This window comes from Megalobrama amblycephala, linkage group LG13 (genome assembly GCF_018812025.1).
Source record: "Megalobrama amblycephala isolate DHTTF-2021 linkage group LG13, ASM1881202v1, whole genome shotgun sequence".
NCBI classification, from domain to species: domain Eukaryota; kingdom Metazoa; phylum Chordata; class Actinopteri; order Cypriniformes; family Xenocyprididae; genus Megalobrama; species Megalobrama amblycephala.
This window is the reverse complement of record NC_063056.1, coordinates 34187466-34214446: the sequence shown is the minus strand read 5'-3', so window position 1 is coordinate 34214446 and position 26981 is coordinate 34187466. Positions and strand designations below refer to the sequence as shown.

General features: G+C 36.1%; 1 long non-coding RNA gene across 2 annotated transcripts; it reads left to right on the top strand.

The window, feature by feature from the left end:
- The first annotated feature begins 1241 nt into the window (after nucleotides 1–1241).
- Nucleotides 1242–16578, top strand: LOC125243686. Of its 2 annotated transcripts, none has more exons than XR_007179085.1 (3): nucleotides 1242–1900; nucleotides 4537–4752; nucleotides 16021–16578. It is a non-coding gene; the product is annotated as an uncharacterized LOC125243686 (long non-coding RNA). The 2 variants fall into 2 exon arrangements; XR_007179084.1 differs by lacking the exons at nucleotides 1242–1900; nucleotides 4537–4752 and adding an exon at nucleotides 14296–15215 and having other exon boundaries at nucleotides 16021–16165; nucleotides 16470–16567.
- The last annotated feature ends 10403 nt before the right edge of the window (nucleotides 16579–26981 follow it).

The following is a 26981-nucleotide window of genomic DNA, read 5'->3' as shown; positions in this document are numbered from 1 at the left end:
ATGTGTCCAGGATGTTTCTCGTCTGTGGCCCAAGAGGCTAGGATAGGCTCCAGTGTCCCCACGAATCTACAAAGGATAAGAGGTTTGGAGAATGGATGGATATATAATTTATATAATTTGTGTATTTGTATTTTTATTATATCATTTTAAGCTCAAATACCAAACCTTTTTAACTGAAGTATTCCTGTAAGTGCTTTTAATAAAAAAAATGTCAAGCTTCACATTTCTGCTTTTAACCTCTCTGGAACACTTGGCTGCTAGCTTTCATTGTAAGTGCATTACTATAATGTGTTTGTGTGTGTGTGTTTTCATTTTTAACCGTTTCAATGAATTTGAATATTTAAAAAAAAAAAAAAAAAAAAACTAAAGGAACAAGTCAAATTAATGTTATATTCCACAATATTCCTTTAAGTGCACTTTCACAAATTGTGGTTTTGCAGGACTGATTCTATCTGAGAACTTCTCTGTTTCAAAATTAAGAAGCAAAAGTGGCCCTTCACACATATTCTCTCTCTCTTTCTGTCATTCTCTTTCCCTCACTCTCTCCCTTCCTCTCACTCATCTGTCTGACATGAATTTTCAATCTCACTGTTTACCTTCCACTGCTGTGCCTAAAACAACACTGACATAGATAGAGTGCACATGAGAGAGAGTGAGAGAGATGGGAAGAAGATCAAGAAGAAGGCAGAGAGATATTAGTAACACCAGCATGAGAAATGAAGAAGAAATGAAGAGAGATGAAGAAAATAACAATGAAAGAGGTGCAAAAACAGAAAAGCCTGTGTCTGTGTGCGTATTACTCCAAATATTGGCAAAAAAAAAGAGCAGGCATGCTGGCTAAGAACCTCTTTGTATAAATGAAGTGGACATTGTCCAGTCACAGAAAGAGGGAGAGGGAGAGCAAAAAATGGGACACAGAACATCAGGGATGAAATGGGAGAGAGAGAGATTTATAGAAATGGAGGGAAAGGGGGTAGACAGAAAGAATGATGTTGAGAGAAAAGGATTTTTTTAAACGACTGGGGAGGAAGGGGAGGCGGCGGAGAGCAAGCTTAGAATAGATACGCTCTCATCCACATGAAATATTGAACGAGGGAGCAAGAAAACAAGAGAGAGGAAAGGAAAATGGAGAGAATGATAGAGATAAATACAATCGTTATTTGTTTAGTGCGCGCTGAGGGAGAGTGCGAGATGGAAGAGAGGGAGAGGATGAGAAGAAGGGAAGGAGAGCACTTTGGAAAAGATGGATGAACAAGAGAGCCCTGCCGGCAGCTGTGGAATGAAGGCCGTGCAGAGAGGGCAGGCTTTCCGAGAAGGATAGAGAGAGAAACATTTGTTTGGATTCTGATGACTGATATATGTGGATGAATGGGACGGTTTTGTTGAAAATATTACTCGGCAAAAAGTGTTTTGATCATCTTTCTTCTCTCCCAACAGTCCTCCCCCTCCAATTTCACTCTCTCTCTCTCTCTCTCTCTCTCTCTTCCACACTCTTCCTGCTTTGATCTCTCTCTTCTCACTGATCTTTTCCTCTCTCCCCCATCAAATTTGAAATGTTTGGCAGGTTTTGTTCAGAATACCGTGCAGATGTGCTTGTGTTTTTCAAGCTCCAAATTCGCAATGTTACCAACAGAGAGCCAAAGGCTAAAATTTCAGAGACACGTCATTTAAAACATTATTCATTTATAATCTTTGGCTTCCTCTCAGAAATCCAAAGAAAGAATGTTAGGTCTGCCGCTCGTGATCATCTGAATCTTGTACTACTTTCAAGTATATATAGGCCTAACTTACTTGTGGTTTAATTCCCTTGACTTTAAAGCCAGAGGCTCGTATTGACTTTTACCAAGCTTCTGGAAACTTATGTCCACATGACTAACATTGATTTTACTACATTTTTAAGGTAAGTGTTTGCACATTTATCTATCCTATAATCTCATAATATTATTAGAGTTGACTGTACTATTTTTTGTCAGTCAGTTTAATTATGCTGACTAAAAGTGAGCAAAGCAAAATGTGTTAACTCTAACATTAATGACGGAATAACTTTTATACTTTTAACATTAATGACGGAATCATTTTTATACATCTTTTACTGTACTTACATTTACAAAAAGGCGCAGACGTAGCGAGGTGAGCAATATTAGCCTCTGAAGTGACAAAAACGCTGAGACAAACTTGCACTACGAGTGAAACCAAACTTGCCCGCGTGCACGAGCTTTGCAGTTTCCGGGTTGTATTGTTTATTGTGCGAATATAGTGGGACATTCTAAAACACTTAACTTGAAAAACGCTAACGTGGCTTAATGTACTAAGACTAATACTATGTGCAAAAAATCAGATGTGCCCAGAATATGATCTTAACGCGTTTAATAACACGTTAAACCTTTTCCTCCCATAGAAAACCGTTATAAGAAAAGGCTTAACGTGGCTTAATGTACTAAGACAGTGATTTTAACCGACCAAACTCACTAAATATCATGCTAATAAAGTATGCTATGTGCAAAAAAATCAGATGTGCCCAGAATATGATCTTAACGCGTTTAATAACACGTTAAGCCTTTTCCTCCCATAGAAAATCGCTATAAGAAAAGGCTTAACGTGGCTCAATGTACTAAGACAGTGATTTTAACTGACCAAACTCACTAAATATCATACTAATAAAGTATACTATGTGCAGAAAATCAGATGTGCCCAGAATATGATCTTAACGCGTTTAATAACACGTTAAAAGCCTTTTCCTCTCATAGAAAACCGTTAAAAGAAATGGCTTAACGTGGCTTAATGTACTAAGACAGTGATTTTAACTGACCAAACTCACTAAATATCATACTAATAAAGTATAGTATGTTATATTCTGAGCACATCTGATTTTTTGCACATAGTATACTTTATCAGCATGATATAATGAGTTTGGTCTGTTAAAGTCACTGTCCTACATTAAGCCACGTTAAGCCTTTTTTATAACGGTTTTCTATGGGAGGAAAAGGCTTAACGTGTTATTAAACGCGTTAAGATCATATTCTGGGCTCATCTGAGTTTTTTGCACATATACTTTATTAGCATGATATTTAGTGAGTTTGGTCGGTTAAAATCACTGTCTTAGTACATTAACCCACGTTAAGCGTTTTAGAATGTCCCAATATAGTTTCTTCTCCGCTTGCAAAAATCCCAGCGATTTTTCCTTCATTTTAGAGGCACCGTGTATCTGCATTTAAAGGTGCTAAAGAGGATGTTTTGTTTTATACATTTTTGCAATATTACTTGAAACTGTCTTTACTAACTGATAAAAGACTATTTATTAGGTGCACTGAAAGGAATAATATTAATATACATCATCTGTGCACGAGGTAGGGCCTTAAATACATCAGCCAATCGCGTAAACGATTGGCCCTCTGGCTTGTCAATCACTGCCGTGACGTTCCTTGTGAGAGACGTGCGCGGATTGGCCCTCTGGCTTGTCAATCACTGCCATGACGTTCCTTGTGAGAGACAAGCGCGGCTGCACGCTCCAGTAACTTTCCACACTCCACAGGCGCCGCATGCGATGTTTTTGTCCGGAGACAGGAGTAACAACTGCAGATTATGAGTTACCTGCGGTGAGTCTGACATAATGAATCCACTAACACGATACAGCGAATGCCGGTGGTAAACACTCGTTTTCCAATACTCGTGCATAGGCCTATATATTTTCAGATTAACATTAAGAAACACAGATAATGCATATTTGTACTTAAGTATGCACTTTAATAAAACATTATTGTAAATCAAAAGGGTAAACTTGACAGATAATGTTCATAAATGACATAAATGTTCTCAGCACCACCAGCAGTTAAAGGGTTAGTTCACCCAAAAATTTAAATAATGTCATTAATTACTCACCCTCATGTCGTTCCACACACTTCGTTCATCTTCGGAACACAAATTAAGATATTTTTGATTAGATCCGATGGCTCAGTGAGGCCTGCATTCACAGCAATGACATTTCCTCTCTCAAGATCCATAAAGATACTAAAAACATATTTAAAACAGTTCATGTGATATAATATATAAATAATCAGTGACTCGGAGCGCCAAAGTCACGTGATTTCAGAAGTTTAGCCGTTTGATAGGAGATCCGAGTCACTGATTCGATTCGTAAAGCTCTGAAGCAGTTTTTTGAAATCGGCACATCACTATATTGTTGTTGAAAAGTTGTTATTATGTTTTTTTGGCGCACAAAAATATTCTCGTCGCTTTATAATATATAGGTAGAACTCCTGAACTCGCACGAACTGTTTTAAATATGTTTTTAGTAGCTTTATGGATCTTGAGAGAGGAAATGTCATTGCTTTGAATGCAGGCCTCACTGAGCCATCAGATTTAATCAAAAATATCTTAATTTGTGTTCCGAATATGAATGAAGGCCTTACGGGTGTAGAACGACATGAGGGTGAGAAATAAATGACACCGTTTTCATTTTTGGGTGAACTAACCCTTTAAGAAAGTGTATTTTTGTGAGCAGTGTTCAAAAAGCTATAGGACTGTGCATGTTTACAGGTACAGGGGAGAGCAGCTGATGTGGCCTCCTGCTGATGCAGTGCTGATCAGTGATCAGATGATGAGGACTGGGCGCTGTTGGGTTTCTTACAGAGCACTTCCCTGAGCAGCACTGACATAAATCAGGCCCACAGAGCTGCACTGCCCCACAGGAATATCCTCTCCCCTCTGAACACTTACTGTATGTTTGTGTGTGTTTATGAAGGAGAGACAGAGGTGAGAGGCAACGAGGCAACACATTTGCACTTGTTTTATGGAAACAATTTGTTTAGAAAAAATAAACCTAATCCAATTGCATCTAGGAGGACTTTTATTATAGTTAGCAATTATACACAGTGGATATGAAGAAACTGCACTATCTTTTTAAAACTACCCTTTTGTTACTGTCAAGGTAGTAATAAAATATAAATTTAAAATGGAAATAAAATACAATAATAAATGTTTTTGTAACCGAACTATCAAACTAATAAAGTTCTTGGTTTGATTAGATATTGTTTTTAATTTTATCAAGTTTTTACCATGTGTCTGTTAGAATATATTGGAAAAATTGGTACATTTTGCAATGGTCAGGTCAAGCAGAAATAGATCCTTAAAATAACAAATTCACATTTTCACTTTTTATACTGTGTAAGTCTCTGTAATGTAAGAAACCTGGACAGTTGATCTCGTTATTCTTTAAAGCTCAGTCAGACAGCAGAGCTCTCTTGTGCACAGCCGTCTCTGCCAATGAGAAGAACCCTCAGCATGCTTGACAGTCGGGATAATATTTGTTTGGAATGGGCTGTGTTGGTTTTGCAAATATTTCGTTTGGATTTTCTGCCATGGTTTTGGGTGTTGTGTCTCTTTGCAAAATCCATATGAGCTTGGGTGTTATCTGTTGAAAGAAATAGTTTCTGCCTTGAATTCCTACCCTAAAACCCAGACTTGTAATATGTGGGGAGTGTCCAGTCACCGCCATAAATTTTTACAGCTTCTTTCAGCTTCTTTAAGGTTCCCATTGGCCTTGGAAACAAGCTTTCTCCTTACCAAGTCATCAATTTTGTAAGAGCATCACAATGAAATGTTGCCTCCATATGGTCTTCACAATACTCCTGCATAAAAGTTATACTGTACATTCGAAAATATTTATATCCATCTATAAATAAATATTTATTTATTTTCTAATGGTTGATTAAATGATTGGTTGCACTGCGTTTTGTGCAAAATGGAAGTAGCTGATTTGTAATATGCTTGGTTAAATGTGAAAACTGTTTATCTCTTTTTAAATACAAAAATACCAATTAAAAGAATCATTTATCATCATCATCTTCATTATTTACAATTTCTTCTAAATGTTATTCATTTTAAAATGAAAAAAAAATAAAATTGTCATTAAAAATATAAAGGTTTAACTATTTAGTTGTGTTGTTCTATTAAACAAAATATCAATACAAAGAATGCGAAAAAAATTTCAACATATTTATCATTATTATTTAAAAACTCCCTCTAAATGTCAATCATTTTAAAGTTAATAAATAAAATGGTCATTAAAAAAATAATAAACATTTGAATTATATCTAGTTGTTAATTTTTTTTACACAAGCAAATCTGCATAATAAATAAAATATTATAGTCATATAAAATATTTACAGAATTACCTTTGTCAACAAGAGAAAATCATGAATATTAATTAGTGAGCAGCATTTCACCCTCAAATCACCAACAACATTTTCAAAGTTAATGAACCTGATATATTCTTATGCATCTCCAATCTCAAATGCGTGTGTGTGTGTGTGTGTGTTAAGCTAGGGTGCTAAAAGTATTACAGTCAGGACTAGTGCTGAGACATTACTGTGAGGAGTCATGCCCTTCACTGCAATAGCATCCTTTCCTTACTCTCTAAAAGCCTGGGTCAGCGGTTCACACCATAATGACACATGTGAATCAATCATGTCTGCATATATGACTGTGTGTGTGTGTGTGTGTGTGTGTGTGTGTGTGTGTGTGTGTGTGTGTGTTAAGAGAAGGGAGAGTGAGCGGCAGAGTATTTCAAGTTCACGTGCCCTTAAGAGACCAGATAGCTTTAGGCACCAGCGAGGTTGTCACGCAAGCTTGTGTGTGTGTAAAAGACAGTGTGTAAGAGCGTGTGCAAGAGACTACTGTCTATTAACCATATTTCAATACTGTTAGCTGCTATGAAAGTATAACCTTAAAAAGCTGCATTTATTAAATAATGCATGTGACAGATATGAGTAACATTTGAATGCTGAACAACAAAAACATTTTGATTGCATATATTATTATTTCCTTGAAGATCCCTTGAAATCTTTAACATGTTTTCTTTCTTGTTCACTTGTAAAAATCTCAAACATTCCCATATTATTCAGTTATCATTTTATTTTATCATTTATATACACTACCAAAATGTTTGGGGTCGGCAATTCTCTTTTGTTTAAATATAGTAAACACATGATATTGTGAAATATTATTACTATTTAAAATAAGTGTTTTGTATTTTATATTGTAATATAATTATTTAAAATGTAATTTATTCCTGTGATGGCAAAGCTGAATTTTCAACATCATCTTCAGTGTCACACTTCAGAAATCATTCTAATATGCTGATTTACTGCTCAAGAACCATTTCTTATTATTATTATCAATGTTGAATCAGTTGTCCTGCTTATTATTTTTGTTAAAACCATAATAGTTTTTTTTCAGTATTCACATTCACAAAAGAACACATTTATTTGAAATAGAAATCATCTGTAACATTATAATAATGTCATTACAATAAATGTCTTTATTGTTTTTTGATCAATTTAATGCATCCTTGCTAAAATATTAATTTCTTTTTTATATATATATACGTTGTGTCTTTCAATTCAAGCATATTTAATACAATTATAATATTTAATACAATCTCTTTTAAAGACATATTTTTTTACAGTTATTCCTCATTTTCATTCTACTTTCTCTTCTCTTCCATATTAAATTCATACAAAAAAGTAGTTATTTAACTTCATACTGAAGGTAGTGTATAGATTTATGTATCGTTTTGAAATAAAGGTAAAAAAAAAAAAAAAAGTTATTTTCTGTGTTGACTTACTTCCTATTGAAACAGGAAGTTTGGATGGGGCATACCGAAGGGCTCATCCCTTTAAAAAAGCCAAAAGACTATAATCAGCCATGAATCATTTGCTGCTTGCTGGCAATTGCAAGTTGTTTTGGGGGGCGGGGCATTTTCAAGCTAGTATTTGATTGGACAGAAACCTATAGTCTTATAATTTAATATTTTTTAAATGTATATATTTGTTAAACATGATAGATGGCCTCAAAACTACAAATAAAAAACTAACTAAAAAAAAAAACGGGTTGTAAAGGTGTTAAAACAAAGCCGAATACAAAACATAATTCGGTTCATTCTGTTTTACAGATAAACAATAATTTGTTCCAGGTCTGCACTTCACACCAGCTGTGTCAGTATGCCATGTCCTACTTCCCCAAGTGATCACATCATTTCCTGTTTATTCAGCCTTAGGCTGAGCAATCTGATTGGCTGCTTAATATAATAACTGTCAGACAGGTTGATTGATTGGCCAATATGAGGTGGTGACTCTGCTCATATTCATCGGACCGCTTCGACTCTCATGCTCTCTCTTCATCCCTCTGAATGGCCATTGAGTGCTTCCTTTTGGTGTTTATCAGCTGGAGACTTTTATAGTTTTTTCAATTAAAAAAGCAGTGGATGTGTGATAATGACCCTGATGATAATTGCAGACTGCAGTCTGCTTGAGATTTGTATGGCAGTTTATAGCATCATCTCCAGCTGTTGTGTGAGTGTGCTGGTCTCACTGGGCCGTGGCATCACAGGGAAGATGGGCGGTGGCGCGAGCCGCAGCATACGCACTGCTGTAAAGCCAAAAACATCCCTCATCACGAGAATTACTCATACGCTCTTTGTTAGGGTGCAAAATAATTAAAAAATAATGTGTGTGCTTTCTTACCTGAGACTATTCACTTATTATTCAAACAAACACATCGACTAATGATTTACAGAGACATTTCTTAAGCAAGAAACGGATTATGATTCATAGTTTTTCCACTTAAAACAATGTGATTTCATACTTCCTGTAATGCTAATCAGAATGTGTTATAAAAGTCATGGAAAAAAGTCTTTCACTTTCTAGCTTGCATAATCAGTTCAATTCAGTTTGTTCTCTTAAATAACAACCCGGTGCATGGATAAATGTGTAATCAGAATAGTACTGGTACCTTGTAAACACAGTTTAATCAACTAACTGATAAACATCCATGTATCCTGACTCCTGGAAATTGCGCAGAACCCAGCCAATCAGATTGGAACTGTTGTTTATTGCTGTTTACTGTTTATAGGAGTATTCCAGTTCTTGCCATTTTTGCATGCAACATGCTTCAGATGGTCTGTGAACTGAGCATTTGAGGCTGAGACAATACTCTAAAAAAAAATGCTGGGTTAAAAACAACCCAAGTTGGGTTGAAAATGAACAAACCCAGCGGTTGGGTTAAATGTTTGCCCAACATGCAAAGATTTAACCCAGTTTTATTTAACCCAAATATTGTTTAAAAATGACTATATGGTTGGCTTAAAATTAACCCGAAATCAGACACATAATTATTAGAGACAACAATAATAATCAAAAGGTGAACATTTATTAAGAAATATTTTAGAGAAGAAATTATTATTTATTAAACAAAGTTTGGGGTCAGAAAGGTTTTCATTTACTTTTATTAAGTAACGACATAATAAATTGACAAAAAGTAACAATAAAGACATTTATTATATTACAAAAGATTTTAATTAATATTTTTAAAAATGTTTGTTATTTTCTATTCTTTTAATTTTTCATTTTCTACTTTGTATATTTATCAAAGAATACTGAAAAAAATGTATCACAGTTTCCTCAAAAATATTACAAAGTATAACAACCTTGCTAATAAGAATCATTATATTAGAAGAATTTCTGAAGGATCATGTGACACGAAAATATATTTCAACATATTGTCTGAAATCAAGTCTTTTTTGCTTCTTAAGTTAATCTCTCAAATACCTTTTAAGAATTTAAACAACACAAATTATATACAATTATTAAATATACAATATTACAGTGGAAAGAAAAGTGATCAAGAATGTCCAACAACAACACTGCTGCAATAGATGTAGTCTAAATTTTACTGTATAACTACCAAACAGCCCGTAAGAGTTTGAAGTGATGCGTTTGAGATGAATACTGACACTGTTGTTTTTAAACTGACGTCATATAATGTGTCATGTCAACTGGAAGTAAATCAATTAAGAAACAGAGAAAGAGAGGGGGAAAAAAGCCCAGATTTCAGGAAATGACAACCTTAGATCACACAACACAACATACCTTCCTTCTCATTTTCACATTGAGACTGCATGCTCACTAATAAGAAGCAATTGCAGCTCTGTATGAAATAAAATGTCGTTTTTTTTGTTGTTGTTGTTGTCTTCTTTCTGTTTGTTTGTCCAATCAATGGAGGATATATAGCAGGAAGGAAGGACACAAGACAAAAGCTTTTAAATGCAATCAAATTTTTACTTAAAGGGTTAGTTTACCCAAAAATTAAATTTCTGTCATTAAGTACTCACCTTCATGTTCAAGACCTTCGTTCATCTTCAGAACACAAATTAAAGGTCCCGTTTTTCGTGGTTTTTTGAAGCTTTGATTGTGTTTATAGTGTGCAATATAACATGTGTTCATGTTTCGCGTGTAAAAAAACACAGTATTTTTCACATAATTTACTTATCTGTATACCACTGTTTCCACTGTCATAAAAACGGGCTGATGACTTCCTTGTTCTATGAAGTCCCTCCTTCAGAAATACGTAACGAGTTCTGATTGTGCCAGCGGTTCCTGTGTTGTGATTCGACAGCAGTTTAGCGCATCTTGCCCGGAAAGGTCACGCCTCTTACCATAACGTGGAGATGCACGCGTTCAGTGTTATTGTAAACATGTCTTTAATTTTACCCTATCAATTTGAGCCGGAATCAGACCCGGTGATTGGACTGCGGGATGAAAATAACAGCGTTTCGACGACATGGCGACAAACACACTCTACAAACGCAACTCTTGTGTATTCCTGTGGGCGGAGGTTAGTCAAAAAACTGTTTTAGTGACGTCATTAAAGAAGGAAGTAGAGGGATGTAGTCCAAACTGGCCGTTCGATGTAGGCGACTTCTGTTAAATAAAATATCTCGCTTGGCATTGAACTTTGAGCTTTAAAATTTTACAGATTTTATTTATACTCTAACAACAACATTACACACTAACTAAAGTTTGAAACATGGGATCACGAAGAACGGGACCTTTAAGATATTTTTGATGAAATCCGAGGGTATCTGATCCACACATAGGCAGCAACGTCATTGCACCTTTTGAGGTCCAGAAAGGTACTAAAGACATCGTTAAAACCACCGACGTGACTACAGTGGTTCAGCCTTAATGTTATGAAGCAACGAAAATACGTACAAAAAGAACGACTTTATTCAACAAATTCGTCTGTCCCCTGTCATACTGCTACGCTATTTTCTTTGCAGAACTTCAGTGTTTACGCCCGAACGGTGGCTCAGTATTGGCCGGCTCTGGTCATGTGAGCAGCATGACATATGCGTGTGATACGCAGGAAACGCCACAGAAAAAGTTGTGTTTTTGCACACAAAAAGTATTTTTCGCTTCATAACATTAAGGTTGAACCACTGTAGTCACGTCGATAGTACCTTTCTGGACCTCAAAATGTGCAATGTCGTTGCTGCGTGGATCAGATACCCTCGGATTTCATCAAAAATATCTTAATTCGTGTTCCGAAGACAAACGAAGGTCTTACGGATTTGGGACGACACGAGGGTGATTAATTAATGGCAGAAAATTTCATTTTTGGGTGAACTAACTGTTTAAGATTGTTTCTGATACACTGACTTAATTGAGTAATAAGTTTGCATGTATTTTGAATTCAATACAATATTACTGTGATTTTTACACCATGACTATCTGGACCCTCAAAAATGGCTAAAGACCAAACATTAAAGGGATAGTTCACCCAAAAACATTTACTCATCCTCATATTGTCCCAAACATGTTAATCAAACAGTTATACTGCTATAGCCATTGATTTCCATTTTTTCGTACAATGGAAGTCAATGGCTACTGACAACTGTTTGATTGCCAACATTCTTTAAAATATATTATTTTGTATTCAACAGAAGAAAGAAACTCATACAGGTTTGCAACGACTTGAGGGTGAGTAATGATGACAGAATTTTCATTTTTGGGTGAACTATCCCTTTAACATTATAATCAAACTAAAAGCACCTCAGTATGTGGAACATAATACCCTTATGGAAACATATGGAAAATAAAACCCCAAACACAAAGCAAAGCAAACACAAACAGCTTCCGGACCCTAAAATGAACGCATAAATTGGCAGCGTGTCTCATTACTGTTAGGACTCATGCCAGAGACAAATCTGAGCAACTACAGAGTCAGCAATCACAGCTTAATAATGATAAAAGCAGGCAGATAAAACCGGGAAAAACAAGGGAATAAATGATCAATGGACTCTAAACGACAGGCAGAACTGAAACAAAACTTTTCAAATGCAAAAAATGAATAAATAAAATAAATACACTTTTTTTTTTTCTAAAATCAAATTAAACTAGTTGCAAATGAATTTAAATCAAGGCAATGGTCACATGCTCTTGCAGTGATGAATTACATTACATTCATACTCTTCATAGCATTTTCCACCATATTATTCCTCGTACACCTGTATAAGCAAATGCTCCGGCAATATTGCAAGCCCTTAAAGTAATACCAATTAAACTTTATTGACACTAAGAGAGCAAGTGTGTGTGTTCGAGAGAGAGAGAGAGAGAGAGGGAGGTTTCTACAGTAAAAGCAGATCTACTCCAGGTGGGACGCAGTCAGTCGGCGTTATTTTTAAGAGAGCAATGGGAGAGACGGAGAGAGCGAGGGATAGAATGAGAGAGAGGAGGGAGGTGAAGATGAATGTAGTTAATTAAGATGAGCAGGCAGTGAAGACAGTGCAGAATTACACAAACACTAATTAGAGTCTTCGTTAGGGGGCACAAAATGAGAGCAGCGCATCCATCATCTCCCCTCTCCTTTCTCTTTCCTCCCTCATTCCAACCTTTCTCTCCTCTGTCTTTCCCTCTGCTCCCTTTATTCTATTTCTTTTTTACCATTTTAACATATTGGTGTCTTAGTTTGTGCTTCCTGTTTGTGGCTCTTCAGAGAGATCATGACGGTACCTCAGTCACACGGGCCCCTTCCCCCCCGTCATCATGCTTATTTTAACCTCTCCTCTCTCTGACCCCTCCCCTCTCCCTTTTATTATAGACATGAAATTCAGCGTCAGCACAATTTTTATTGTTTCCCTCGTTCTCTTTAGTCTGTCAATGTACCATGTCTCACTTTCCGCTCTCCTTCGCTTCATTTAACCTCCATTTATCTACCTGTCTGTCTGACTGTCCATCTACAGTAGAGTTAAACGACTATTGTATTTCTTGAATAAAAAAGCTTAGATACATTTAAAAGAAATAAACAGGTGATACATTTACATGAAATAAACTTATTTACTTCCAGGTTTAAATATATCGAATTATCAATTTAACAAACAAATGAATGCAATATCAAAAATGCAATACATGTGCAATTTCTATAGGATTTGTTGATGTATCTAACCATGTGAGACAAATGGATATAAACAATCAAAGTACAGCCAAAGGGGGACGTTATGATGTAAGTCAGTGAGCTAGATCTGAACATATAGATCTCATTTATGACTGATGTCAGAAATATGGAACAAATAAGAGATATTATAGTTTCATAACCTCCAGCATTCACAGGCTGATCAGCACCAGCTGGGTGACAGAAATTACAAATCAAATCTGACTTTTTGAACAGGCAGTCTGGGGGGAAAAAATCAGGACTAATGACATACTAAGCGTATAAGTGCAGCTTTATAAGTGCAGAATAACTTTTTGCTGTAAAGAAAAAAAAAAATCATTTCACAATAAATGGGTCTGTGGCAAATGATAAAATAAAAATTCTTGAAATATTAATCCATAAGTATTTTTGTTTTTGTTTGTTTGTTTTTGGTTGGTGTGTCCCACATGACATTTTGAAGCCATGGCATTTCATAAAGAGGTCAAATTATGAAATAATTTAAGAGATTTATTGATATGACACACAGTCATGACTCTGGTCTGTATAATATAATTTCTTGGTTTTTTTTTCTGCACCACATGACTTTGTTTAATGAACTTTTTTTCAAATGTTTATAATAATAAAAAAAACTTTCCATGAAATATTAACAGCAAACTACTGTACTTAATGAGTTTTTGTTTTCGAGATTTTTATTCTTTTAATTATATGGAATATCTAAAATATGTATATAAAAAAATCGAATTTATCCCCCCAAAAATATCAAATTGAAGTTTAATTCAGAAATGTAAAACATGTTGTTTATAACTATCAAATAACTGCATTTCTAAATTACTAAATTAATAGATCTGGACCAAAAACAAAAAAAGGGCCGTCATGTCATTGACCCAAATAATGCATAAATTAGGCCCAAAATACTTTGATGTTCAGATAAATATGATTATGTTATATTATATAAATAAATAAAAAATAAATAAAAATCGGACATGTTATAGCCACTGGTTAAACCACACATCTAACAAATTCTTTGCCATTAACTCAGTTGCCATTCTAGATCTGTTTAATCTCCATATTTAATTTTCTTTAATTACAGTATCCGATTTTCCTAATATGTAATTACAGAAGTGGCTCTTTTGCAGTTGTTGCCATGGTTTTGGATTTCTGTTCTGCTGGGTCATTAGCTGGTTTAATAGTATTCTTCCTGAAATAGATAAAAACTTCTCTCCTCTGAGACATTACATACGCTCAAAGAAATAATGTCTCATCCCTCTTACGACACTGCGCTAATGTTATGTCTAGACAATTTCTTTTTCTCTCCAGGCGTTTTACCAAGAAATGATAGGAAGGTTGATTAAGTCACACGGCGGGGTTTAGTTTTGATGTGCCCGTGGTGCCATGGTTTAGTCAAGTGTTTCTTTTCGTTACTCTTTTCTCGAACCACCAGGAGGTTTAGTGATTCACAGGTGAGAACAGCGGTGATATTTGCAAACGCGGTAGTGCTCCCTGTTGGTGAAGTGTGCGCGCGTTTAGCTACACGCCCAATTGCATTCAGAGTCCCGATACACAGTCATGAGGTTAAATCAGGCTTATTAGAGCATCTCAACTCATCATCTCTACTGAGAGTCACAGAGCTTCAATCTCATAAACTAAGTGAGATCTAACCTATTTCTCATTTAGCCTATAGGCCTACCACAAAAAAAAAAGAAAAAAAAAAGGAGTGTCACGAGCACGCTGCTACCTTAAGTACGTTTTCAGTAGCGTGACAGCGTTTTTCCATAAAAAACGCTATATAGCCCAACCAAGCGGCACATTGTTGGTTTTAATGTCTAAGCTGAGGAAATAAACGCACTCACACATTGCACATGCATTTTAGTGAGTCTTAAACGGCCCGCTGTCTTTCATTGCTGCATCCTAAAGCTTAAAAGTGCTGCCTTCGGAGGATGCATTCCAAGGTAGGAAGGCATAAAGGCACGTCCGAATCCATCGTTAGCTTCACTTCCTGTCCCATGGGATATTTTTATCTGCTCATTTTTTGTAGACAGCATAGTCCTTCGCTGCTTTTGGCGGGGGAGAGAAATAAAATAAACCACAATCTTTTATATTTGCACCATCAGGCATGTTTCTTTCAGAAGTTTTAGTAACTGTGCATATATTTTCCTCAATGCTGCTCCATAGATTCATAAACGACCCTCTCTCTTATCCACAGTAAGAGTGGGCGCGGCCATTTTTAAATTAAATGTGTCTGGCTTCCGGTGTTATCTGCTTGCAGTTATTTTTAACTGTACAAAATAGCTTGTTTCTTTACATATTGTTTTAATGTATTGTCATAATCATAAACACACTGTTTGTAAAACAAGTTTTACCATTTACTGCAGTTTGTTATTCTTATCACAGCAGCTTATGAATCATAAGAGCAGCTAAGGCAGTTCACCATTTTAATGTGTTTTTAAATGTATAAAATAAATATTTCTCGCATATTTATAGAAAATAGCTTACTTCCACATTACAAAATAAGGTGAGTATGTAACACTGATTTATTCAGAATTGGTTCATCCTTATCATTCCTCTATGTAGCGCTGGAAAGCCTGCTTTATTCTATTGATTCGGTTTGTTATGGTTCAACCAAATGAACAGATTAAGGATTAATTGATTAGAGTCTCTGTATTTAGTAAAAATAGATTAAAGCGTATATGCAAGCACAGGATGCTTTGGATGTGTATTTATCCTGATGAATGTCTTTTTCTTTGTATCTGGCAGTGAATAAAGATGGGAGAGAGAGGAATGGAGAAGAATACAGTGAGAGATATCAAGAGAGACAGCCACTTAAGCAGAGACTAAACTATTTAACCGTTTCACCCAGCTTTGCTCAACCTGTCAGGCCTGGCTGACTCTGATTGAGTGTGTATGTGCACTTTACGGTATCAGAGACACAGCAGATTAAGTAATAGCCTACAATAATGCATTCTGTAAAATATTATAAATAACAAAAAACTTCAGTGGATCTAAAGTTGGACTGAATCAATTTCAGATTTCAGGCTTGGAGAGCAACACCTATGGATCTTGTTTAGTTTTGGTTTCATTCTTTACCAGTGTTGCTTCTCTCAACTCTGTCCTCTCTTTCACCAATCCATCCATTCTCCAAGGCCTTGCACTCTCAGATCTGCTTCTCCTCATTCTGCCTCTCTCTCTCTCTCTTTCTCTCCCAGGATCTTTAGGTTGATTTATTGCTTCTTGTTGGAAAGGTTGGCGTTTTAATAACTCAAGTCCTCCACACCAGAACGAGAAAAAAAAAAAAAAGCTGGAAAAAACTTCTGTAAGCACAAAATAAACACATGGAAAACTGGCTCTGTTTTCACTTTTTCCCGTTTTTCTTTGTTTTGTTTTTTTGTCTTTTTTTTCCATGTCTTTTTGATGTGAGGCTCATTCTGTGAAACACATACATTTTCTAGTTTGATAAAGAGATTTAAACTAAGTGTCAGTAATGGGGAGGGTTGGGGAAAGACCTGACAACCTACCCCGGAAAAATAATTGCCAAAAACATTAATGGACAGTCTCTGGAGTATGGCGAGAGATGGCCATAGAATCACCAAGAATTGGATACGACTGAAATGTTTAATTAATGGATTAGTTTAATTGTCAATAAATGGTATTGTGCCATTTTAAGCTAAATTAATTAATTTAAAATATATACTGGCATTTGGCATATAAATATAAAAAGTGGAAGGTAACTTTAGAAAGGTAACAATGTTGTCTGTAATCAAGCAGACAGTTTTTGACTTACCTTTTGCTCAAGGTGTTTCATAGAAAGGTTATGAAATGCTGATTAAATTATATTAGTTATGATCTTTATTGTATTTGGAGGGAGGTGTATGATGATAACAGTGTTGTTGGATAACTTGGTCTTGTCAACTAAAATCATTATTATTTGTATATAATGAGTGTCACAAATGGCACACATACTGTAGAAAGACCTGTATATTTCTCTTTTCCATTAATAAGTGTAAAAAATCTACATTAATATGATATCAACCTGGCTGAGGTTAAGTTTACACAACAATGATGTACTAAAAACGGAAAAAAAATGTCTTTGCATTTTTTGTGTACAGACTACACCACTGTCAAAACAATCCCGTTCACACTGATCCACAAAAACAACAAAAAAATAAATGCTGTATTATTCATGCCAGGCCAGTAGTTGGCGATGACACTTTGTAAAGAAACACTACGTCAATAACGTCAGCGTTTTCACAAATTCGTGTTTTTGTAGTTTAAAAGGGGTGGTTGATTATGATTTCACTTTTTTAACTTTAGTTGGAGTGTAATGGTGCTGTTTGAGCATAAACAACATCTGCAAAGTTACGATGCTCAAAGTTCAATGCAAAGGGAGATATTTTCTTTTAAAGAATTTTCTGTTTAAGGACTATATCAAACGGCTGGTAGGGACTACAACCAGATTCTTCCCGGGTTAGTGATATTACTATCCTTAAAATTTACATAAACCCTGCCCCCGAGAACACGCAACAAAGGGGGCGAGGCCATGTTAGGAAGAGTTAGAGTGTAGAGTGTTGTTACTATGCCGTCATTTAATGCCACATGCTCGTCAATGAGTTGAATCAACTCCACAGCAACTACATACATTTATCCACTAACCATTGAGACATGCCCAGATGCATTCTAAAAGTTGTAACTTCTTCCTGAGTCTCTCCATCAGTGTCCGACTCCGGTTTGAACAATGGAAGGCTGAACACCGTTACTGACAATCCTCATTTTGGCTGCATAAGATTCTCCAGCATTGTTGTTGTTAAGCAACCGAAGCACAAGCTGTTAAATCGCCACCCTCTTTTGAAAACTCGCACTTTTAAACCCGTTTTCAAAAGTGCAAATGAATGTGCGTGTAATTGAATGGCCTAAAATGACCAAGTCTCTAGTAACAACAACATATTATCACTTTGTGAAATTTGACAGATTAAAGTATATTATGAAGGCCTATATGTCGACATTTTAGTGCTTTTTAATATCAAGCGTATGGTTTAACGGCAGTGAACCTGCAAATGTCTGGGTGCATATGATTTTGCATGTTTGTATTTAATTATTCCTCTAAATCCTCAATCGCTAATAAACAGCATGAAAGCCTATGAAAGGAGAACCATCCTCATAAAGGGCTAATGGATAAAAAGAGGAAATAATGAAAGGACAGAGTGGGAGAAAAGCGAGAGTGATTTCCAACACTAAAGGAAGACTTTATATAGAGGCCGATTATTCACACTGATCATTAGAGAGAGATATCACTTTCACTCATTTACTGAAAAGAGCGAGAGAGTGGGGGAGAGGAGAAAAGGGTAATCATTAGAATGATATCACTTTCCCTCTGTCTCTAATGAGCGACGGAGCGAAAGAGAGAGAGATTGAGAAAGCAGACAGACAAATAGAAAGAAAAACAGCCTGGGTGAATGGATGGCCGAACAAAATGGACAGACAGACAGAGTACATACTCAAACTCCTGCCTTCATTTTAATCTATTTGAGTTGATGGATGCAAGCTATATATTATCTACATCAGGACATGTAAACAAATAAGCTGAGTCGTATTATTATGTATCATCCCATTATACCAATCAACCGCCTTTATGACAGCATAATAATATTCTCTCTGCCCACACACCTCTGTGTCAACCAAAATGCAAATGGTTTTTACAGACACACACGCAAATACAGACACAATCAAACACTGTGATTATGCATATAAACCTGAATCAATCTGACTGCCTCGCATATTTACATATGCGTGAGCAATTAACAAAGCTTGAGGAGACAGACTTAATTACAATACATAAATTGGGATTAACAGAAACACAGTGTATTAGAGTTTTAATTAAACATATTTATTATTTATTTCACAAACACAGGAACAAGAATAAGCAGAGGAGACTAGGGCGAAGGGAACGAAATGAAGGAGGAAGAAATCTGCACCATCATCTCGAGCCTATCCCGTCCTCCAACTCTGCATGTGCCTTTGGGGAACAATTAACTTTTACTTTCCATCAGCACGAGCCGCCCATGCTCCCTAAACCCACTTTAATACATACAGCCACACCTACAAAAGATGTCTATCGGACTTTAACCATCCAAAATTATGTCTTCTATAAACATGTGCCTTATTCAAATCTCAAAAGACCAAAAATTCTAGTCGTTATGCAGTCTAATATACGTCCACCCTTAAAACCCTGGCCCCGATAAAGCCCTAAAGCCCCCGCGGACCACTCATTTTCAGGGAAGACAGAGCAAGATGAAAGAAGACTCTAAATTAATTGCCTGAACACAACACTGGACTATGTGCTGACAATGCTTCCCAGCACTGCATGAACAGGATAGGGGTGAGAAAGACATTGAGTAGTTACTCTGTAGGAATCAGAGACTCTTGGGTAATAAACATTATGCCAGGCCACCATATGGGCTGGGCGGTATGATGATTTATATCGTTACCATGGTATAAAATGTCTATCGTTTGTTATATCGTGTATATCGCGGTGATGAAATGCATGAATGAGAATATAAAGAGCGGGACGTGCTTGATGATAAAAAATGTTATAAGAGCAACATATCCTGTAAAGAAAGTACGGTGCTCGTGCTGACTGGCACACTGTCAAAGTGCGAGCACATAAAGCCGTTTCTCTCAGAAGGCGATGGTGAATTTGTGACATGCTCGATGTTAAAAAGTGTTATTAAGCGCAATAAAGCAGTGAAAAACGCGCTTACTGTGTTCACAAAAAGCCAAGTCTCTCAGTACGCGGTTGTGAATTCAAATCTTATTGCTCTTGAATGGTCAAATACACATGCAATTATATAAAAATTCCCATCATGTGGAGTATTTATGTAAACACAGCCGGCTATGTCTCAAGTGAAAGTAAACAGTTGGATGAATCAGTATAATGGATCCATTCACATTAGTTCACTTTGAAATGAAAATTAGCCCAAGCTTTACTCACCCTCAAGCCATCCTAGGTGTATATGACTTTCTTCTTTCTGATAAACACAATTGGTCAAATATTAATAAATATCCTGACGCACCCAAGCTTTATAATGGCAGTGATAGGGATCAACGAGTATGAGCTGAAGAAAGTGTTTCCATCCACGTCCATCCATCATAAACATATTCCACACGGCTCCGGGGGGTAAATAAAGGCCTTCTGAAGTGAAGCGATGCCTTTTTGTAAAAAAAAAAAAAATCATATTTAACAAGTTACAAAGTAAAAAATCTAGCTTCCGCACGAGCCGCCTTCTGTATTCAATGTACGCAGAAAGTGTAAAACTCTTAAACTCTTGCAGTTCACAAAGCTTATGCTACGTCCTATGCCTTCCCCTTTCAACTTGCGCAAAAAGTGTAACTGACGCGACACCACTTTACACTTTCTTCATAACTTGAATACGGAAGGTGGTCTGGCGGAAGCTAGATATTTTACTTCATAACTTGTTTAAAGTTTTGAAGTAAAATATAACGAACATAAAAAAATCATGGAAAGGATTTCCACATGATTAAGTTGCTTTATTTCAGCATTATGCAATTCTGTTATTCCAATTTAATGTACTTACGTTGGGTCAACTTAATTTATTAAAGCTGCCGTAGGTAACTTCTGTAAAAAAATATTTTTTACATATTTGTTAAACCTGACATTATGTCCTGACAGTAGAATATGAGACAGATAATCTGTGAAAAAATCAAGCTCCTCTAGCTCCTCCCAGTGGTCCTATTGCCATTTGCAGAAATACACCGCTCCCGGTAAGAAACAACCAATCAGAGCCAGGAGGAGTGTCTTAGCAGTGTCAATCAATCAAGCTCGCGTGCGCGCTGATCACACTCCTCTCATGCACAGTGTACAGGCGTCAAATTCAAGATTAGCCTACCGGTGTGCCGCAGCTTTGCTTATGGCGAAATAAAAAGATGTTATATGCAAAGGACCACCCTGAAATCTACAAGAAACCATGCCATACATAATTTGTCAGTCCTGTTTTGAAATTATCTTAGTTGTGTAGTTCTTAAAAAATTAAACAAATCAAGCAGGGATACAGAATCTACAGAATAATACAGAAATGTGGCTGACTCTGCATCGGTTTTTAATCCGTTCAGGACACGTAGCTCCCTCCACCTCGGAAAAGCCGCTCCGATATTTACCCTCGTTTTATTTCGGGCTCTATCTAATTCTTTCTTTTTGGCTTTTTTATCATCGTCATCTGTCTTTTTCCGTTTACCCGTCTTTATTTTATGAGCAGGTGCCACTCGAGGAATTGACAGTTTGGATTGTTTTTCCGCCATAAGCAAAGCTGCGGCACACCGGTAATCTTGAAGCCTGTATGCGCTGGCGCTGTGCATGGGAGGGGTGTGATCAGCGCGCACGCGAGCTTGATTGATTGACACTGCTAAGACACTCCTCCTGGCTCTGATTGGTTGTTTCTTACCGGGAGCGGTGTATTTCTGCAAATGGCAATAGGACCACTGGGAGGAGCTAGAGGAGCTTGATTTTTTCACAGATTATCTGTCTCATATTCTACTGTCAGGACATAATGTCAGGTTTAACAAATATGTAAAAAAAATCTTTTTACAAAAGTTACCTACAGCAGCTTTAAGGTTTATTCAACTTATTTACTATGGTTGGGCACAGCTTAATTTAATAGTGTCAGACCAACTAATTTGCAATGTTTTGGAAAATAAATAAAAAGCAATAAATTAATAAATAAAAAATAAATTGTTTTCATATACATTGATTTTTACAATTAATTCTTCTTGTTTAATTTTGTGATTTATTTAACTTTTGTGATGTTCTGTGTTAGAAATCTAGATGTGATACTGGATTCATCCTAAATTGCCTTAACCGAAAACACTGTAAAGCCTAAATTGATCATAAGTCCATTGGTGGCAATGCTTTTGGGAATGCAACCCAGAGCACTACCACAGTGATTACTTTCTTATTAAAGTAATTTAAAAGTTTGTTAGCAGGTCCTCAACCCAAGCACAAGTGCAACAATTCACCACAATGGTAACCCTAAAACTATTAATTAACAGAAACTTTTAAATACCAACATAATAGAACAGTAAACATTAAAAAGTCTTTCCATTTTCTCATCTTCCTAAAAACTGCTTAAAATAACACTTTATTTCAACATTTACACTCCTAGTTCAGCCCCTTTGCAAAGCATGATGGGAAGTGAAAATCCTGTTTGATTGAGTCCTGGTTGGGTTTACTTGATTGAAACATGTTATTCCAACATGAAAACATCAAGTTAAGTCAAAGAGTAATCGTTTCAAGTCAATTTAACATGAATCAATCACATTTAAACCAGAAACCTGATACAATGGTGTTGAATCAAAATAAATTGTTTAAATAAACTGAACAGCATCAAAAAAAAAAAATTTTTTTTTTGAGTGTAACCCCCCAGAGCCATGTGGAGAATATGTTTATGATGGATGGATGTGGATGGAAGCACTTTCTTCAGCTCATACTCGTGACCCCTGTTCACTGCCATTATAAAGCTTGGATGCATCAGGATATTCATTAATATTTCTGTGATTATGTTCATCAAAAAGAAGAAAGTCATATACACCTATGGCTTGAGGGTGAGTAAAGCTTGGGCTAATTTTCATTTCAAAGTGAATTAATCCTTTAATTCCAAAAAGGTTAAATAAACCTATTTTACCGTAATTTATTTAATTCATATTTTTGTTATATTGTATTTGTCCTATTGTTTGTAATTTGCTTCTTTTTTAAATTTGCTTCTTATTTTTAATCACAGAAATTAGATAAAATAACAGTTGTTTGGTAATATGGCCCATCATATTTACAAGTGTTCACACAGGTACACACAGAATGCGTTTTTGCATTTAACTGCGCTATTAGTAATTTTTTTTTCTATGTAAATATGTGCTATGGACATTACCCACTGCCTTGCCTTCTCACTGTCTCGCACGTGTCCATGTTTAAAAAAGGTGCATTTACGCCATGTCATAATTACCGTAAATACAAGATTCAGCTTGTAAAAAGCGTTCACATTCTCATAGAGATCGTAATTACAGCTTGAAAGATGGGAATTTTCGGAGAGCTTGTACTTGTACCATGTGACTGCTGTACCACCTGACTGATGTATATTTATTTAGGCATTAATAGTGTTGCCATAGAAATGCTTAATTCCCAGTTCCAACAGCTCAGAACACAATGTTATGTTCAGGGTTGCCAGGTCTGTGTAACAAAACAAGCCAAAACAGCAATCAAATATAGCCCAAAACAAGCCCAGTGATCCTATCCAAATATCAAAATTCAACATATGCCACTCCCATACCTAAGATACATATTTTACAGTCACTGTTATGCTTAATACACAATTTCAACTTGAAAATGATCATAAACAGTCTGTTTTATGAGCTCAAAGGAAACTCCCTCAAAAAAATAAAAATAAAAAAAAAATAAAAAATCATAATCTAGCACTGTTTCATCATTGGTAGAATGTATAATCATCCAATACATGCAATTCAGTAAAATTACAATTTATGCAATATGTCAAACCTTGAAACCATGGCAGTTTACAAGTAGTCAAATTCCGCATAAAAAACCGTGAACTTGGCAACACTGGTCATGTGTTGTCATCTCGAAATTGCGTACGATATGGTGCAAACGCAGCATATTGTGCTGTATCAAGTTCAGGGTCGAGAGCTTGAGTTCATTTACATTCATCAGCATTTTTTTAAATCGCGTGTGCAATATGCGTTCTTATGTATAAAGGCAAATGGAAAACAATTTAAAAGCAGTGTAGCGGAATGCACAAATGTAAGGCAATGCAGCAGAAAAGAACTCTGGAATTTAACCTTTTTTACTTGACATGGTGTCTTTAAATCAAAGGTTTCATGTGCGAGATGTAGGCTATACGTTAAAAACGTCTAATTAGTACATGTTTTTTATAGAAAACAATAAAAAAGCAGTGCTGTGTAGAAAGCAAAAAATGCGCTCTTTGTGATCTGGCCCTCTGGTTTCCAAATCGTTCTGTATCTCATGACATGCCCTGCTTATAATTTCGCATATTGTGCATATTGTGCCTTTCGTATGATAAACAATTTTGCTGCCGTGTTGGGTAACAATTTGTTGTCCAATGTAAAATCCGGGACCTGTAGCAAACCCAGTTTAGAACCGTTGCTGTAGATGCTGTGCTGTAATCGTGTGAATCACAAACATTCTCTCTAAGGTTGTGTACTGTATTCTCAAGCAGCCATGATGGTATACTTTTATTGTCTAAACGCTGTCATATTTGAACAGCATTGGCAGAAGTCAATCCCTGCCTGAAAAGTAAATGCCCAAAGAGGGTGCGAGAGAGAGAGATGAGATAGAATAGGAGTAGATCACCAAGGCAGCAAAGTGGAGCGATGAGAAGGAATTTAACAAGGGGAAAAAAAGCAAGAAACATCCTCTGAATACACTGGGTACCACTAGGAGGTTGCCAATAACAAGTGTGTGGGAAAGACAAGTGTGTGTAACCAGGAAACACAAACAGAGAAAGGAAGAGTTGAGCAAGGACAAGATAAGATGTGCAAGTAACATGATAATGGGTTCGATTCCCAGGGAAATCACACATACTGATAACATGGATACTACACCGCAACTTTGAGTCAACATTTATTTATTTATTTATTGAAATTAAGATTTTAGGTTAAACTGTATTCATACAGTCTAAAACCACTAATGAAATTGTTATGTTTTACTGTCTATACACTTGATTTTCATCCCCTTGGAATTATAAGGTTCCATCTGCATTCTGAGCAGTTCTGAGATATTGAGCTTCAAAGTTTTTGCATTCCATTCGACTTTGAAGATAGAACATTTTTGTTTTCTAAATAAAAAGTCCCAAAATGAACACAACATAAAAAAAAATCACAATGTAAATAGGTTGTCACAGAATAATAATAATAATAATAATAATAAAACTGAATTTTGACAAAAATGTCAGACAGAACCTTATAATTCCAAGGGGACGTTATGTAAATTATAATTTACAAAAAAAGACATTGACATCAGGGGCGTCAATTGGGCTGCCTGGTCAAGTCAATGCAACTTATAATTTTATTCATTGCATGCAGGATTAACTGAGTTAGCCTATATTACTATATGTAGCAAATAATTTGTATTGTTAAATAAAACAGAAAAGTAGCCTAAGTAAATTAAAGCGACCTGGTTGTTATATTCGTGTCATGTAAGATCAGCGGCGCTGCCAATGTGTCTATTCACAACGTGATTTTGCAGCATTGAGTATTGTAGCCAGTCACAGTAGAGGGTATGCATCGACGTCACTTTCCCGCCGGAACGCGCTCCCTCAGCTGGACTGAGTGGCAAAAGAACCTGCTGCATGACTGGATTTAATAGGGGAAACTGCGAAAACGCGAGTAAAACAAACGGTTACAATAAAGGTTGGGCTCGAAAGTGTTTCTTACAACTTGTCAAATAAACGTAATCCATGGATACGGACATGCAGCCAGGAGTCGTGTTTCCTGACAATTATATGTGCCTGATTTCGACTCCGGGGAAATAAAGCAAATCTGCTTGTGAATATTTCATATAACTACAATATAGGTAGGTCTAAATCCGAGTAATCAGTTTTATCAATGTTATATATCGTCATATTGTCCAGCCCTAAAACTTGTATAGTTTTTGTCAGTGTTTATTTAAAAACACTCAATTATGCAGAATATAAGATGGTAAATATTTAATTGATGAGTTGTCAAGACAATACATAACAATACAATATACGTTTACCTCAAAATCCAACATTTTGACACAAAATGATAATTGCAAATCCATGTTTCTCTGAATTGCAGTGATCCATTTGCTGCTTTTTTCTGTAGCTTTCAGCAGTCTTTAAATATATACTTAAGATTTTGTGTCAAAGCTATTTGTACAGTCAATCACAAAGCTCTTTTGGATGTTTTGTGTGTTTTTCCGCGGCATTCACGCTGAAAACCAATGCTGCTGCTCAGTCTTTTGCCACTCAGTGGGCGTGACCGCAGTCATAACGGTCGACGGTGACGTCACGTGCATACCCTCTATAGAGTGCCCCAGGGATGACGCGTTTTTGTAGGCAAAACCCGGAAGCGAGTTAGCATTTTAGGACTTCCGGTTCCAACGCCATAAAGTCTATGGGTTTTTTGAATGGGTTTTTGCTAAATCGCCTGAAATAAGGTCTGTGGTAAACAAAGCCTCTAAATACTTTCACGTTTTGATCTATGACATAAAACACACCAGTTATAACCCACTTGTGATTTTTTAAACTTTTACTGCGTCTTCAAATCGGCGGTTGCTAACAAATTGCTAAAAGGGACTGCTTCCTTTGGCGGGGACTTTAGACGTCATCATTAAAAACGGGACATTTGGACAGCATTTCTCATGAAAAAGTGGATAAGTATTCATACACAGCGCAGATCATAATCAGTGAGCATGTTTTTAAATAGAGTTGTTTTCTAAATAAAGTTTGAGGACGCTTGGTGGTGACGACGTTGATCCGCGACCATGGTGTGCTGTAGTCCGTTTATAGCCTACTGTTAGCCTTTTATATCTGACGACTTTATTTAGGCTTCAAAATCTATAAATGTTGTGTTAACTTGTAAAGATTATCTTGATAGACAAAACGTGTAAGTGTCATAACCCTTTGTTAAACACAGAGCTTATTTTCTGCGATTTTCCAAAAGTC